Raw genomic sequence first — 16,235 nt, forward strand, 5'->3', positions numbered from 1 at the left:
TGTAGTTCATTTAAATATGTACTGTATAATTAAGAAATATAGGTTGTTAATGGATAATCATCAATAATAGTAAAGCTTGTAGTCATGTTAGTTAGATTTTCTAGATATATAGAGATATATTTTAGATAGACATTCTTCATGTCTTTCAAAGATTACCGAATAGAACATTTAATGTTTTAATAACTGAGGACTTTTCATGACAATGAGACACTCTGCTCCTGGCAGCACCAATCTACTTCAAGAGGAAGATGGGCATCGAAGAGGACCCTTATGGAGTTTGATAGCCATTTGGGCAAAAAACTGCTCTTGCCTGGAGTATTGCATAAACTGGACACAGAGAACCCGCAGAGAGAGGACTACTGAACTTGCCTTTGGTGAGATGATCTTTCGGGGTTCCTGATTCATTTTGAAAGAGTCTGCGAGACATTCTGCAGGACACAACAGATAGTGACTGAACTGACTTTGAATTTTCCTGCTATATGGAAATGTCTGCTGGATACCATGGGCCTGAAGGCTGAAGATGGATGCCCCAATGGTACAAAAGAACTTTGGGTGACTGTCCAGGCAGCGAGATGTCTTTGTCATTTCTAGAGTTTGAAGTTTCTTAGTTCTTGTTTACTTAGGTAATATATCTTTCTGGAGTCTTTGATGGAGTTAAGAATAGTTAGTTATAGTTATAGTTTTCCTTAGTTATGATAAAGATTATTGTAACTTTTACTTGATAACTGTTTTGTTATATGTAATTTTGCTATGTTAAAGCCTTTTTTTTGTTTAAACCGAAAAAGGGGAAATGATGGAGGAAGGTCATTGGCTAATAAAGGCACTGCCCTGGCCCATTTTATTGGTTAGAGGATAGGTGGGAGGAGTAAACAGAACAAAATGCTGGGAGGAAGAGGAAGTGAGGTCAGAGTCTCCACAGCTCTCTCGGGAGCAGACGCCTCAGAGAGAGACGCCATGCCCCGCTCCCGGGATGAAGCTCCGACCCAGGATGGACTAGGCTGGAATCTCCCTGGTAAGCGCACCTTGGGGTGCTACATACAGATGATTAGAGGTGGGCTAAATTAATATGTGAGAATTAGCCTAGAAGAGAATGGGCCAGGCAGTGTTTGGAGGAATACAGTGTCCGTGTAATTATTTTGGGGCATAAGCTAGCCGAGCAGGCGGCCGGGGTGCTGGGGATGCAGTCCTGCCGCCCTTATTACTTCAAAGTAAAGCTGGATGACAGTCACGGAAATTACTATTCTATACTAATTCTATTTTATTCAAATTTCCCATAAAAATACTATGGGAGGGCTCAAATCTCTGTCTGTTCCCATGTATGAAAATAACGAGGTAGCAGAGAACATTTTGGGGTGTGTGTGAGGATGTGTCTTGGCATGAGCTCCCTTACAGGGTTATACCCCCAGGCTCTGGGAGAAAGCATTCTTATGGTGACAATCTCTTGCTGTCAGACCAGAATTAGAGGGACATATATTTTAAGTGCTGGGTGGAGGAAGAGGGAGGGGCCCTGTCAGAAAAGGAAGGTAGAAATTATCATTATTATTACTATTAATTTGGTTTTTCGAGACAGGATTTCTCTGTAGTCTTGGCTGTCCTGGATTTTGCTCTGACACAAAGATCTACCTGCCTCTGCCTCCCGAGCACTGGGAATAAGGGTGTGCGCATGCCACCACTGCCTGTGAAAACTGGTTTTTGAGGGGTGTTGAAAACCAAGGAGGAACAGTTTCAAGGTGTAAGGAGTGACAGCTAGGCCACATGTTGTAGATGACAGAAAGGAAAGGATTAAATGTGTTCACCGATATACAACCAAGATCAATCTGATCAAGTTTCAGTGGTGGTGCAAGATTAAGAAGTTGCCCCAGAAGACGGATCATGAAGGGAAGGGAGGCGAAGACCGTCACTTCTCCCCATCCCCATGGAGAAACTGATGCCTGTGTTTTATGTTGAGAGGAAGTTGTCATTTGAGAGTTGATGAGGGTATAGGCAGAAAGAGGAACCAGTGACTCATGGAACAAGGCTCTTGACTCCAACGGGAGTATTGAGGACAGTCACGTGCACACTGCTGAAGCAGAGGGCTTATTTTTCTGACACTGGTCAATTTACCTCCAGAATTTCCTGAAATTTTGAATTGCTCAAATTAAATTATGTTTTCCCTTTCTTTTAAAAAATTATTTATTTTATGTGCATTGGTGTTTTGCCTGCATGTATGTCTGAGTGAGGGTGTCAGATCTTCGAGTTATAGACAGTTGTTAGCTGCCATGTGGGTGCTGAGACTTGAACCTGGGTTCTCTGGAAGAGTAGTCAGTACTCTTAACCGCTGAGCCAGTGTTTTACTTTCTAAGTAAAATTTGCTCATAGAACTACCAAGACGGGGATCTATTTATTGAAGTTGATACGTTTGTTAATAAGACATCATGGCGGTGCCTGGTAGTCTAATTTAGGGCCGTGTGCATGCTCGACAACTGTTGTCCATCAGAACTCTACCCAGGCTGCAAATTTTCCTTTCCTCCTCCTCCTGTTTGTTGTCCTTGTTGACACATGATCTCACTAAGTAGCCAAGGCTGGCCTGGAATCATCCTCCTGCCTCAGCCTCCCAAGTGCTCAGGTTACAGTCATAAGCCACCACCCAAACAGTCCATAATTTTGCGTATGTATGCGTGTGTGTTTGCCCGTGGAACTTGTGCATGTGGATGACAGACGTCCACATCAGATGTCTCCCTTTATGGCTCGCCATGTATTTGTTTTTATGTGCGTTTGTTTGTTTTGAAGCATCAGACTTTCTACATTATCCCTGGCTATCCTGGAACTCACTAATGTAAACTAGGCTGGTCTTGAACTCACAGAGATCCACTTGCCTCTGTTTCCCAAATGCTGGGTCTAAAGGCGTGAGCCACCATGTTTGACCTCCACTTTAAAAAAAATTATTATTAGTATGTGGGTGTATGATGCCACAATGAGCCACTATGCATGAGCCACCATGCTGCCTCTCCTCTTCAAAACATTATTATTAATATGTGGGTGTATGATATGCATACGTAGGCATGAACACTGCAGTGTCAGGTGTGGTGGTCAGAGAAGAACTTTGTGGAATCAGTTTTCTTCTCCAGCCTCTACTTGAGTTCCAGGGATTGAACTCCGGGCATCAGACTTTCAAGGCAAGATCTTTTACCCACAGTGAGCCACCTTGCTAACCCTTCACTTTATACCCCCCTTGTTTTATATAGTTTATATAGTTTTATATAGTTTATTTATATTTATATATTTATATTTATATAGTTTATTTTACATTCCGACCTTGGTTCCCCTCCCTCCTCTCCATCCAGTCCCTTTATTTTTTGAGACAAAGTCTCTCACTAAACCTGGAATTTGCCCTATTTGACTGGACTGGATGCTTGAGTCTGGCATCCTCTTTATCTCCGCAGTATGGGGATTATAGGTGCAAACCCTATGGGTGCTGGGCATCTGGACTAATGACCCCCTGCTTGTGTGGCCGGCACTTCATTAGCGCCCACTTTATTAGTGTCCAGTTGGTTTTGAGTTTTGTATAATCCAGACAGGCTCAAACTCTTTATGCTTACCTTCACTTTGAACTGCTGATTCTCCAGCCTCCACACCAAACACCAAAATACTGGGAGAGTTACAGCCATGGGTCACCACACTAGGAGAACAAAACATACACAAATGCAGATCCGGTAGAGGGTACCTGAGGGCATCGGACAGTATAAAGCTAGAGTTACAGTTGGTTATGAGCTGCCCCACATGGGTGCTGAGCTCTGAACTCCTGTCCTCTGCAAGAGCAAGCAGTACTTGCTCTCAACTTCTCAACCATCTCTCTCTCTCTCTCTCTCTCTCTCCACACACACACACACACACACACACACACACACACACACACACGTATATGTGTATACAGGGTGTTAATTTGTTGCCTAAAGTAGCTTTCAACTCAGACTTGCAATTTCTTTTTTTTTCTTTTTTTTGGTTTTTTTTTTTTTTTACACTTTTCTTTAAAGTTTATTCCAAACAACAGTCTTCAAGCTCACTGTGGTGGCTGACCACGTCCACGACCAAAGCCTCCTCTAAACTGGAACTCGGTGGCTGAGCCAGCCCCGGCCTAGGCTTTCTTGTCAGCACCAAGGGGCACAGCACTCCTTCTGTAGGTGTCTCTGTCCGCCTCCCCTCTTGTGAATCTTGCCGGGCACTCACCCTCTGGCCCTTTGGGCCGAGGCCTGCCAGTTTCGGGATGGCTGCAGGCGCAGGGTGGCAGGCACGATCTCCGGAGGTAGGTGGAGATAATCGCGGAGATACTGGATGCCCTCATTCGTAAGGTACCAATAGAAGTGTCTCCAGGCAAACTGCTCCTTCAAGTAGCCTCGAGACTTCAGAGACTGCATGGCCTTCATGACATGAAGGTTGGGCACATTCTTGTTTGCCAGCTCTGGGTGTTTGGGCATATGGACATCCTTCTTGGCAACCATCACTCCTTCCTTAAAAAGGAGCTCATAGATGGCAATCCGGTTCTTCTTGGGCATCAACATCGCAGCCTGCGGCGGCTGCAGAGTCCAGGACGGAGGCTGGAAAGCTTTTTTTTTTGGTTTTTCGAGGCCAGTCTGTTTTACATAAGGAGTCCCAGGCTAGCTAGCTATAAGGGGTGACTCGAGAGAGACGTGTGTGTGTGTGTGTGTGTGTGTGTGTGTGTGTGTGTAAGGGAGGGGGAAAACAAACACTACCGGATTGATTTTTTTTTTGTTTTTTTGTTTCGAGACAGGGTTTCTCTGTATAGGTTTGGAGTCTGCCTTGGAGCTAGCGCTGTAGACCAGGCTGGCCTCTAACTCACAAAGATCCACCTTGCTGGGCAGTGGTGGCGCACGCCTTTAATCCCAGCACTCGGGAGGCAGAGGCAGGCGGATCTCTGTGAGTTCGAGACCAGCCTGGTCTACAAGAGCTAGTTCCAGGACAGGCTCCAAAAACCACAGAGAAACCCTATCTCGAAAAACCAAAAAAAAAAAAAAAACCCAAAAAACAAAAACAAAAACAAAAAACAACAAAGATCCACCTGCCTCTGTCTCCCAAGAGCTAGGATTAAAGTTCTGCGCCGTTTTTTTGTTTTGTTTTGTTTTGTTTTTTTGCGGGGGGGGGGACGACAGGGTTTCTCTGTAGCTTTGGGGCCTGTCCTAGAACTAGCTCTTGTAGACCATGCTGGCCTCGAACTCACAGAGATCTGCCTGCCTCTGCCTCCCAAGTGCTAGTGCTGGGATTAAAGGCTTGCAACACTACCATCTGGCTCTCTTCTTTTCTTTCCTTTTCTTTTCTTTTCTTTGTAACAGACCTGCCTGAAACTTGCTTTGTTGACAGCCTTGAACTCATTGAGATCCACCTGCCCTCTGCCTCCCAGGTGCTGGAACTAAAGGCTTTTGCCACCACCGACTACTGGATGGATTTTAAAAACCACTTCTAAAACCATGATAAGATTTGCCTCTTTCCTTCATAGGATCCTTTGGTTTGCTGCTTTGTTTTTTCGAGACAGGGTTTCTCTGTCGCTTTGGAGCCTGTCCTGGAACTAGCTCTGTAGACCAGGCTGGTCTCGAACTCACAGAGATCCGCCTGCCTCTGCCTCCCGAGTGCTGGCATTAAAGGCGTGCGCCACCATTGCCCGGCTCGGTTTGCTGCTTTTTAAGAAAGAACTATTTTGATATTTTTTTTTTTTTAGGCTGGATCTTACTGTTTATCCCTGACAGACCTGGAACCCACTATGTAGCAGATCAGACTCAGATCTGCCTGCCACTGCCCCGAGTGCTGGGAATAAAGGGGTGTGCCACCAGTTTGCTGCTTTTATACTGAAAAAAGTTTCTTCCTAAGTCCTCAAAGCCTTTTTAAGTCGCTTTCCTTCCATCACAGATATACAGGGTGGTTTACAGGCAAGTCTAACTGCCGTTCCAAATTCAACTATTAGAATCGTACGAACGCAGCTACTTAGTGATTATGCTGCCAAGTTTATGCCTGGATCCCACGAGGAGTCCAACTAAGGTGTGTAGGAATGAAATGTTCTACACTTTGGAGCAAACTTTCACTTTGGCAGGATTAGTGGGAGGCTGATGTTCTGGAGGTGGGAAGGCGGAAGAAGAGTGCAGTCAAGCTCATCTCCCTAGGATTTCCGGGCTGAACAGCATGCACCTGACGCCCGCGTGGCACTACCCAGCTGAGTGTGGAACTGGACCTAGCCCAGAACTCAAGGCAGCTCGGGCAACACCGCCCAGCCTAAGTATTCGCGCGCTCCCGGGGACGCGCGCGCGCGCACGCAGGCGTGTCTCGAGCAGGGTCGGGCCTGTCAGGCAAGAAATCTCGCGAGATCTGAGACTGAGATGTGTGTCGGGAGGAGGGGAGTGGTGTCGGGGAAGGGGGGGGAACCTGGGCAGCGGCCGAGCTCTGTGGCTTCAGGGCTTGGAAGGAGAGAGGGAGGGTGGCGAGGAGAGTGAGTCGGTGCCGCCGCCCGCTTGAGGAGAGAGGAGGGGTCCCACTCGTCTTGCGCCCTTCGCGAGCCGAGAGCGCGGAGCAGTCGCGAAACTCCCAGGCCTCTCGGCCCCTGGGGACCCCGCCCCGCCGCCCGCCGGCCCGCGGCCTCTCTTCCCTTTGTGAGCGCCCCCTTCCCAGGGGTGCTGGTGGTGGCGGAGGGGTGCGCGTGGGCCCGCCCGCCGAGGGGCCGCGGCGGGGGACCGACTGGGCCTCGGCTGTGAGAACCCGAGGCGGCCGAGGCCCGGGCCGGTTCCCCCGAGGCGGCGGCGGCGGCTCCCGGCACTTCCCCGCGCCATCTTAACTGAGCACAAGCGTTAAGGGCGCCTCCTCGACCCCGGTTGTCCCCTCGTCCCCCCCCCCCCCCCGCCCCCTTGTTGCAGAGCTTGGGCTGGGCGGCTGGGGGGGGGGGGCGGCGGTCTGTCGCCGGGCCCCCTCCTCCTCCCTCCTCGCTCTCCAGCACCGCGGCCACCGGAGCGCTCCAGGGGTCTGCGCCTGCTTACTCCGCCCCAGATCTGCCGGCGAAGGGGTAAGGGCACCTCTGCTTTGGGAAAGGAAGACATGGAGGGGGCGGGGAAATTCGGCCCACTCAGGCCTCTGGGTGGAGGGAGAGATCTAGGGGTGGGGAGGGGGGGAGGGAGACAAGGAGGGTCTGTGATTCTGTGGGTGGGGTGAAGACACTGGTGAGCTGGGTGCCCTCCTGCTTCTAGGGGCCAGGGCAATTGCATTCCTTTTTCCTGAGGGTCACCGGAAGAGGTGGTGGAAGGGGATGTTTCTAGGAAGGTGTGGCCCTAGTAGGGAGATTTGAGTTGACGTGCACCCCGACTTAAAGGCGCGAGGTCCCTTTCAGGTCTCCTCAGCCTGCTCCTCCTCCTTTGTAGTGTCTGTATTCTTGGGAACGGAGAATGCTCTGGGTAGCCAACTGGATAACTCCCTCGCCCCCCCCCACAGGAAATCTATACCTTCTTCTGTAGGGGGTGATTGAAGCATTTCTGTCCCCCCCTTCCCCCTCTCTCTGTCCTCTAGTCTACTGCAATGCTGCAGAAGTCCAAGTCAGTTTCTTCATACACAGACCCATATATATATACACGCAAGTAATGGCGCTTTCCTTGGGGAGGTTAGTTTTTTTTCCCCTTTGGTTTTAAATCGATTACAGTACTGTTCGGATTTTTCCCCTGAGATATGCCCATGGGAAGTATGACCGCTCATACTCTATATGGCCTCATGTTAGAACAGTTTGCTCGCTCTGTTTTGAGAGAGAGGATGCCTGGGATTGACTTTTGGCACGGCGGTTGGGTGGATTAGTTTTGTTAGGATTTAATAAAGTAATTTTATACCCCTCCCATTATTCTTTCCCCTTTTCCTCTTTAGCTTTTGTAGTTCTTGGAGAATTATTAGAAATTATTATAATCAAACTGTCAGATGATCAGACATTGGCCCCTGGACTGTGACTTTGTAAGATTAATACTGTTTTGCATGACATTGATACAGAAATTTCTGAAAATGATTATGCTACAAACTTTTATGTAGCCGATGTTGCTTCTTAAGGAAATGCAAGGTAATGCTCCCAATTATGCTGTGGTCTGTATCCTGTACTCTCCTGCTCCCCTTTTGCTGCATGTCATACTTGTTTAAAAGAATCCATCTTGTCTGGTTTGTCAACAGGACTTGTTGATTTTGTCCTTAGTAGAATAGAAGTAAAAATAGCAGTTTGGGCATTTTGGTTAGTGCCTTCTGAAATAAATTAGCATTCAGGTTCTGAAGAAGTCTTGATATTCATTTTTTACTTTTTTTTTCTTCCTTAAAGGAGTCTTGATGTACAAACACATCCCCTCACCCCCTTTTTATAGAAAGGGTCTTTGTGTTCAGGTTGCCTTGAACTCAGCAATCTTCCTGCCTAACTCTTCCATGTGCTGGGATTACAAGTGTGAGCCTCCACACCTGACTCCATTTTTTTTCTTTAACTATTTAGTTTTACTAGTGAAATGATTTAAAAATGTTCCATATGTGAATATTAGAGTAATAAAGATTACTAAAATATGTTAATGAATTGTCTTGACATTTTATTAACAAATGATATTTGATGTCTGAACTTAGTGAGTTACTTTTAAGTTATGAATACAAAGATTTAAAGCTGTAGCAGTAGTGTTAGGCATTGATTTAAGGTCTATCTCATGTAGCACAGGGTAGTGTAACCGTGTAGCTGAGGCTGACTTACTGATACCTCTGTCTCCAACTTCCCAAGTTCTAGAATTACAGGTGTCTGCCTGCCACCATCCAGTTTAAACTAAACAAACAAAAAACAAAAAGAAAAGGCAAAACAAAAAACCAGGATCTTGGCTGGGCAGTGGTGGCACACACTTTTTATCCCAGCACTTGGGAGGCAGAGGCAGGTGGATTGTGAGATTGAGGCCAACTTTGTCTGTAGAGCTAGTTCCAGGACAGCTACCACTGTTAAACAGAGAAACCCTGTCTTGATAAACCTCAAACAAACAAGCAAACAAAAAACCCAGAGTCTTTTTGAAACCCTGTCGTAAAAAAACAAAACAACACCAGGGTCTTATTACATAGTAGTAGTTCCTTGGCTGACCTGCAACTTGCTATGCAGGCTAGACTGGCCTCAAATTCACAAGAGATCTCCCTGTCTCTGCCTGCTGTGTGCTGGGATTACAGGCGTGGACCACCATGCTTGTCCTAAATTCTTTTATTTCATGATTTTGAGAAAGCTGTGTTATGTTTTTCTCAAAAATGAAACTTTCTGCCTTACTTATTTTAATATTCACCCTAGTTCATTTAATGTAAGTAGCACCATTCAATTGATTCTTTCTTTTGGTGGTGGAACAAGATTTTGTGTAGTCCAGATTATCTTTAAATGTTGTGTAGCTGAGGCTAACCCTGACCCGAACCTCAGGTATAATCTGTGCCAATGTGCCTGGAATTTGTTGTTTTTGTTGAGGGAGTTTTTTTGTTTTTGTTATTTTGGTTTTTCAAGACAAGGTTTCTCTGTGTAGCTTTGGAGCCTGTCCTGTAACTCTGTAGGCCTCAAACGCAGAGAGATCCACCTGCCTTAGCTTCTTGAGTGCTGGGATTAAAGGCATGCGCCATCAATGCCCGCTGAGGGAGGTTCTTACTATGCAGTCTTGGCTGGCCTTGAATTTGTGGCAGTTGTAGTGACTTAATCTTTCAATGCTGAGCTATTGTGTCAAGCTCTATTTGACTCTTTACTTCATGACATAAAGTGCATGTTGTCCTATTTGCAGGATATATAGTTTTCTCCCCATACAGAAAAAGTTAGGTCATGCTTAATTTTCTGTTTTATGGTTTGTTGTTGATAATAGGTTCATATCATACTAGCAAATAGAAACCCAAACATACTGTTTAGCAAAGAGTGACTATTTTTATCTTGGAAAGATGCAAGAAGAGTGACTTACCAATAATGGCCACAAAGCTTACGGATATACAGGGTATAGGTTTAATTGCTTACTTTACTATTTCATATTAGAATTAAGGCATCTTCTCTATAGCTGGTAGCAGTGGCAAAAGTATGTTGGTGATCAGTTAAAGAAATTTATTATTAAGGAAAGAACTATCTGAGGGTTTTTTCATGACTTCTGATGCTACTGTCAGAGAATACTGAGAGCTGTTAGTCTGAGCTGATTCCAGATTAGTGTGGTGCTTATGTTTCTAAATAGTTCATCCACAAAATGGAGTGTACATCACTTCCTGTTCTTTCACAACTGGCTCTTTCTCTGGATTCCCTTTTAATGACTTAATTTTTGGCATTTTGATATCTGATTTGTTAATTTGGTTATTCTCATGTTTTATAAGTGGAAGAATTTCTAAGAATTAACTGTTTTAGAGGATTTTAATGGAGTACTTTTTTTTTTTTTAAATCTCTTTGTGAATCCTAGCTGGCCTGAAACTCAGTAGGTAGACCAGGGTGTCCTGAACTTGCTGCAGTTCAGCCTTTGCCTCTTGAATTGTGATTGCAGGCGTGCTCCACCAAGACTGGTTTAACTGAATTTGCTTTGTTGACCAGGCTGGCCTTGAACTCACAGAGTTCCTCTTCTCTCTACCTCCCAAATGCTGGGATTAAAGGTGTGTTCCACTACTGGCCAATTTAAGAGTGTCTTTAAAAACAAAATGTGTATGTCCATGTGTGGGATGATGTTGAGTCTCTTGCCTTATTCCTTTAAAGCAAGGGTATCTTGGCTGAATCCAGAGGTAGCTGATGGCCAACAAGCCCCATTAATTCTCATTTCTGTGCCTCCCACAATGCTGGGATTACAGGTGCACATGGCCACAACTATGTTATTTGATTTTTTTTTTTTGTTTTTTGTTTTTTTTTTGAGACAGGGTTTCTCTGTGGTTTTGGAGCCTGTCCTGGAACTAGCTCTGTAGACCAGGCTGGTCTCGAACTCACAGAGATCCGCCTGCCTCTGCCTCCCCACAACTATGTTTTGGAAAATTAAGTTTTGGAAATTTAAACTCAGGCTCTCATGCTTGTTCAGCAACTGCTCTTACCACTGAGTAATCTCACCTGCACCAAGAATATCCCCCTTCCACCACAGAGTTTATCTGTGTTGACCAGGCTGACCTTGAATTTATGCCTGCCTCCTGAATGTTGGAATTAAGGCATTCATCACCATCATTTGACTTCAAGAATATCTTTTTTTTGTTAAATATTTATTTATTTATTTATTATGTATACAATATTCGGTCTGTGTGATGCCTGCTGGCCAGAAGAGGGCACTAGACCCCATTACAGATGGTTGTGAGCCACCATGTGGTTGCTGGGAATTGAACTCAGGACCTTTGGTAGAGCAGGCAATGCTCTTAACCTCTGAGCCATCTATCTCTCCAGCCCCCAAGAATATCTTAATAGTATCAAAACATTGCTTCCATTCTAAAGAATGATGTCTTAAATTTAAACTTTGATGAAAATTACCTATTTTGCTGTGCTGGGGATCAAACCCTGGGCCTTGAGAATGCTAAACAAGTAATCCTTTCATTGAGTTACAGGACCAAATATATGTGCACACTAAATAGGAAGTAATTACTATGTTTTCTATAATTATATATATTTTTTTTGTTGTTTTGTTTTTTGAAGACAGGGTTTCTTTGTAACTTTGGAGCTTGTCCTGGAAACCAGCTCTTATAGACCAGGCTGGCCTCGAACTCACAGAGATTCGCCTGCCTCTGCCTCCCGAGTACTGAGATTAAAGGGGTGTGCCACCACTGCCCAGCTATAATTATACATATTTTTTTATTTATTATGTGTACAGCATTCCTTCCATGTGTGCCCACAAGCCAGAAGGGGGCACCAGGTCTCATTATAGATGACTGTGAGAGCCACCATGTGGTTGCTGGGAATTGAACTCAGGACCTCTGGAAGAGCAGTCAGTGCTCTTAACCACTGAGCCATCTCTCCAGCCCCCTATAATTATATTTTTAGAGAATTTTTGAATGTGGCAATTATTTGCATGTTAATACAAAATAAGTATATCTTAGGGCTAGGGTTGTAAGTCAGTAATAAACTTAAGGTTCTGGGTTCAGTCTTCAACATTGTATAAAGTGGGTATGGTAGAACATGCTTGTAATTCTGTCAGTGGCCTGTAATCCCAGCATGGAGGTGGAGGCAGGAAGATCAAAAGTTAAAGATCCTTCTTGACTACAGATTAAGTTTAAGTCTTGCCTGGGCTACATAAGACCCTGTCATTTAAAAAAAAAATCTATATATGGAAGCATATAGTGGTATTTAGTCCTATATTATGATGCCATTCTACCAATAACAAACATACTAATTATAGGATGTTTGAAAAATTTGATGCTTACTCTTTTTAAAAAAATTATTTCTAGGCCGGGCGGTGGTGGCGCACGCCTTTAATCCCAGCACTTGGGAGGCAGAGGCAGGCGGATCTCTGTGAGTTCGAGACCAGCCTGGTCTACAGGACTGGCTCCAGGACAGGCTCCAAAGCCACAGAGAAACCCTGTCTTGAAAAACCAAAAAAGAAAAAAGAAAATATTTCTAGGGATTGGAGAGATGGCTTAGAGTTAAGAGCACTCACTGACTGCTCTTCCAGAGGTCCTGAGTTCAATTCCTAGCAACCACATGGTGGCTCACAGCCATCTGTGAGATCTGGTGCCCTCTTCTGGCATGCAAGCATACATGGAAGGAATGTTGTATACATAATATTTTTGAGACAGGGCTTCTCTATGTAGCTTTGGCTGTCCTGAAACTTACTTTGTAGACCAGGTTGACCTCGAATTCAGAGATCCACTTGCCTCTGCCTCCCAAGTGCTGGGATTAAAGGTGTCTACCGCGTCTTCCCCTTTGTTCACTCTTGAGTGCTCATTCACAATTCTTTCTCCCTCTCTCCCTTTATCTCTCCGTCTTTCTCTTTCTAATATGTATTCTGCTGCCCAAAGAGTCCAGTAGAAGGCCATCACATCCCCTGGAACAGGAGCTGCCATGTAGTTGTTGAGAACTGATCCTTGATCCTCTCCAATAACAGCAAAGCCAGGAGGTGGTGGCACACGCCTTTGATCCCAGCACTCAGGAGGCAGAGGCAGGTGCAGGCACATCTCTGTGAGTTCAAGGCCAGCCTGGTCTGCAAGAGCTAGTTCCAGGACAGGCTCCAAAGTTACAGAGAAACCCTGTCTTGAAAAACCAGAAAAAAAAATAATAATAACAACAACAGCAAATGTTAACTGCTGAGCACTATCTTTCCAGCACTATTTTATTTTAATTAATTAATAATATTTTTTAGTCTAGGTCATACTATATTGCATAGTAGCCTATAGTGATGTGGTCCTTGAACTCAGTGTTCCTACTGTTCTTACCTTTGGATTTTGGGATCACAGGCATTGACTACCACAGAAGCTAAGATTGAATGCTCTTTACTAGCCATAAGAGATAATTTAAGAATTTGCTGGTTCTACTTGAGCATAGTGGTGCGCATCTTTAATCCCAGCAGTTGGGAGGTAGAGGCATATGAATCTTTGTCTGGCCCACATAGCAAATGCAACCAGTAGACATGAATACTTAGTAAACACTGTAAGTTTTATAGGGGTCAGCTATGTTGACATTGGAACTAGAGTTAAGATTGTGTTCTTCATGTTATCTAGAAACTGTGCTTTCATTTGCTGGTTGCTCAGATCCGAATAATCACACAAAAGCTATAATTACAACACTGCCAATGCCTCTTACATCTTACATCTTAAATTAACCCATTTCTATTCTTTTATATCTTACCACGAGGCTTGTGATTTGTTACCTCACATTTTGCTTGTTGGGCATCTCTGACTCTGCCTACTTTCTCTCTATATATCTCTGTTCGGATTTCCCGCCTGGCTTTACTCTGCTGAGCCATTGCGTGAAATAAGCTTTATTCATCAACCAATAAATGCAACACATGTACAGAAAGACATCCCATATCAATGTTTGGCTGATTTATGTTTTAAAATAGGCTTGTTTATCACTCCTATCCCTTTGGTTATCAGTAGTCTGTTATAACAGCAAACTTAATTTTTCTAACTTAACCATTTAGAAATTAGAAGCTTTTTGGCTAAGGGCTGCTGTTCAGTTCAGAATCATATATGAATTAGTCTCTTAAAAAAAAGTCAAATTTATGTAGTTAAATCCCATATAAAATTGGGACTGTCCCATTAAATAAAGTGTCAACATATGTGCATCTATCTGCCTTTTAGGTTTCTGAACTTATTCATGGCTGGATTTTTAAAAAAATATATTCAAGGTTTCCTGTTATAAAATGTAAGTGAGAAGATAAAAACTTTTAGTGTTTGATTTTATTCCATTGCTGGGTTAAAATACTGATTTTTTTTTTAAGTGATAAAATTTGATGTTTAATTTTGTTAACAGTGTCTCATTCCTTCTAAAAATCAACAATTCCTAGGTAGCTACTAGGAACAGTTCTGTTTGAGATGTTTTTGTCATCATTTGGTAACAATTCTTTGTACCAGTATCTGTCTCTTCCATTTGTGCTAGAAGCAGATTTTTGTTGTTTCTGAATTAGTCTGAATAGTGACAAAATTAAAAGCTGGAAGAGTTTTTAAAATATAAACCTTGGCTCTAAATAAAAGTATATATTACTAAGTACCATGTTTACTAGTTATTGCTATTCTTTTAAAAATGTCAATTTACTACTTGGGAGACCTTGGTAGCAGGATCTCTTGTGCCCAGATGGCTCTAGGCCATTCTGGGCAACATAAGAAAACTCCATTTCAAAACAAGCATCAGTTATGTGTTAGGCATTTATTTATCAAGTCAGGGTTTATGTAGCCAGGCTGGCTGTGAGCTTGGGTAGCTGAGGATGACTATGAATTTCTCGTCTTCCTGCTGCACCCCCCCAGTGCTGGGATGATAGGCATATTCCACTACATCTTTTTTGTGGTGCTGGGGGTTGATTCCAGAACTATGTACATGCTAGGCACTCTACTGACTGAAGTACATCAGTACTTCTCCAGCTCTTGTTGCTTTCTACTATGCTGTCCAGACTGGACTTCCCAGGTGCTGGATTACTGGGTGTGCACCATCATACCCAGCAAAGCTATTATTTAAATGTAACTGCATTTAACAGTTCCCTGACTTATCTAAGCAAAGAAAGGCCATTTTTTTTCCTTTTTCTTTCTTGTAAAAAAATATTTATTTTATTTATTATGTATACAATATTCAGCTGTGTGTATGTCTGCAGGCCAGAAGAGGACACCAGACCTCATTACAGATGGTTGTGAGTCACCATGTGGTTGCCGGGAATTGAACTCAGGACCTTTGGAAGAGCAGGCAATGCTCTTAACCACTGAGCCATCTCTCCAACCCCCATTTTTTCTTTTGATACATTTAAATTTTTTTTATTCTGTTACTTTTTAGATTTAAATGCATGAGTGCTTTGTCTGCGCATACATATGTCTGTGTACCGTATGTGTACCTTGTTCCCACAGAAGTCAGAATAGGACATTAAATCTCTGGAACTAGAGTTATGGGTTGTGAGCTACCAGTGGGTGTTGGGAACTGAACCGAGGTAATTTGCAAGAGCAGCAAGTGCTCTTGACTGCTGAGTCATTCTTCTAGTCCCTGTTAAATTTTTTGATCAAATAATTTTAAGGCAGGTGAATTACATTTAGAAAGGCATGCAAAGTTCAGTTTCTATAAAATAATTATCAGGTAATGAATGGGACAGAAGCAATCATAGTAAAATGGGCATATTTTAAAGTTGAGCTTAAAAATTATTATGTTTACTTTATTGGTGAGGAGGCAAGGTAAGAGGATAGTTTGTAAAATATTTTAATTTTTTAGAGACAGGGTTTCTCTATGTAGCTCTGGCTGTACTGAAACTCGCTCTGTAGACCAGGCTGGCCTTGAACTTGAAGATCTGCCTGCCTCTGCCTCCTGAGTTTTTGGGATTAAAGGTGTGTGCTGCCAACACCTGCTCGTAAAATACATTTTGTGTGCATGTGTTTATTCCTGAGTATATGTATGTATATGCACCATATGTATGCTGTACCCTCAGAGACCAAAAGAGCACGTTAGACCTTTCTGGAATTGGAGTTAATACAGAGTTGTGAGCCACACAGTGTGGGTGCTGGGAATCGAACCCAGGTCTTCTGGAAGTGCCACCAATACTCAAACTGCTGAGTTATCTCTTCAGTCCATCTAAGCTTTTTTATTTAGATAGTCTTTGTAGTTGTGTCTTCACCTTGAAAAT

General features: G+C 43.7%; 1 protein-coding gene and 1 pseudogene across 3 annotated transcripts in view; one reads left to right on the plus strand and one right to left on the minus strand.

Moving 5' to 3' along the window:
* Positions 1-3,997: 3,997 nt before the first annotated feature.
* LOC121457108 lies at positions 3,998-4,538 on the minus strand (annotated as a pseudogene).
* A 1,861-nt stretch (positions 4,539-6,399) lies between these two features.
* Taok1 (TAO kinase 1) overlaps positions 6,400-16,235 on the plus strand; it is an 86,470-nt gene continuing 76,634 nt past the window's right edge. Inside the window, exon 1 of one of the 3 annotated variants that reach the window (XM_041664401.1) lies at positions 6,400-7,039. The gene's annotated coding sequence lies outside the window, so the exon portion shown is untranslated. Of the gene's footprint in view, positions 7,040-14,267; positions 14,285-16,235 lie in introns of those variants that run through there. The other 2 variants (XM_041664403.1, XM_041664404.1) reach the window with 2 other exon arrangements.

Source organism: Microtus oregoni, unplaced genomic scaffold, assembly GCF_018167655.1.
Source record: "Microtus oregoni isolate MIOR12 unplaced genomic scaffold, Mior012 000015F_ref0000493, whole genome shotgun sequence".
Taxonomy (NCBI): Eukaryota; Metazoa; Chordata; class Mammalia; order Rodentia; family Cricetidae; genus Microtus; species Microtus oregoni.